Genomic DNA, 275 nt, shown 5'->3' with positions numbered 1-275 from the left:
AGTTACCGATAAGACCTTCTAGCACGAATGGCTCTATCTAGCATGGCCTTTGCATTACACGCAGTGAGATGTTATCCACATACTATCGTAATAAAAAAATAGATTGAGAAATATCCAGTCTCTTTCACGCCTGACGCGACGGTGTGTGCACATAATTGTGTCCAACAAAGAATTTGATGGTAAATGATGAAAGGAAGTTAGGAGAGAGGGAGAGAAAAAAACTAAGGAAAATCAATATACAAGAAGAGATGAAGTAACCACCCAAAACGGGCAAA

Source organism: Penaeus monodon, chromosome 19 (genome assembly GCF_015228065.2).
Source record: "Penaeus monodon isolate SGIC_2016 chromosome 19, NSTDA_Pmon_1, whole genome shotgun sequence".
Classification (NCBI taxonomy): Eukaryota; Metazoa; Arthropoda; class Malacostraca; order Decapoda; family Penaeidae; genus Penaeus; species Penaeus monodon.
The sequence above is the reverse complement of the archived record's forward strand: the minus strand, read 5'-3'. Positions refer to the sequence as shown.